At 39.4% G+C, this 851-nt stretch overlaps 1 non-coding gene across 1 annotated transcript; it reads left to right on the top strand.

Moving 5' to 3' along the window:
* Nucleotides 1-473: 473 nt before the first annotated feature.
* On the top strand, nt 474-579 carry LOC132315462 (small nucleolar RNA R71). The gene has a single exon (XR_009483656.1). It is a non-coding gene; the product is annotated as a small nucleolar RNA R71 (small nucleolar RNA).
* Nucleotides 580-851: the final 272 nt, after the last annotated feature.

The following is an 851-nucleotide window of genomic DNA, read 5'->3' as shown; positions in this document are numbered from 1 at the left end:
CAGGATTGTATGTAGAAGAATATGGATTATAGGCTGGTCTAGAAAATGCAGCATTCACTTGCTCCTGTGGGATCTCAGATGATTGTCCCAGCATGGGGCAAGCATTAGCAAAATGGTTTGGATTAACACAGATGGAACAAACTTCCTTGGGTAAGGCAGTTTGTGGATTAGCAATAGGAGCAAAGCCAGATGATAAGATTTGATAGAACCTACGGTTCAATGCTTCTATTTAAGCGGCTAACTCGTTAGATTTATCTACCTCATAAAGTTTTTCAACCTTATGCATTCCAGGTGAAGACCTAGACCTAGAGGAAGAAGCATGTTACACTGAGTTTTCACTTAGGGCCTCAAACAGTTCCCAAGCATCAGCCAGACTGTTCCTCAGAAAAGCTCTATTACTGGAAGTATCGACAATATTTCTATATGAGTCTGTAAGACTATCATAGAGGATATGTATTAAGTGCAATTGAGCAATATCATGGTGTGGACACTTTTGCAGAAGATCGTTATATCTCTCCCATGCATCATGGAGCTGTTCTCCCGGGATTTGGGAAAATGCTATGATTTCTCTCCTCATTTGTTTGGTTTAACCTATAGTGTTGTATTTCTTCAAGAACTATTGTTGTAACATGTCCTATGTAGATATGGAATTTGTTGGAAGGGACTGCAACCAACTTCTTACTTTTTCCTTGAGAGAGAATTGGAAAAGTCGCATTCTGAATGAATCGTTGGTAAGAGTATTCAATTTGGTAGTTGAACACAATTCCAAAAACACATCCAGATGTTTATAGGGATCATCTGTTGCATACCCATGGAAAGTAGGAAGCATTTGGATCATAGCTGGCTTGATC

This window comes from Cornus florida, unplaced genomic scaffold (assembly GCF_030987335.1).
Source record: "Cornus florida cultivar Cherokee Brave unplaced genomic scaffold, ASM3098733v1 CherokeeBrave_3.0.0_Hap2_Chr06, whole genome shotgun sequence".
Lineage (NCBI taxonomy): Eukaryota > Viridiplantae > Streptophyta > Magnoliopsida > Cornales > Cornaceae > Cornus > Cornus florida.
The sequence above is the reverse complement of the archived record's forward strand: the minus strand, read 5'-3'. Positions and strand labels throughout refer to the sequence as shown.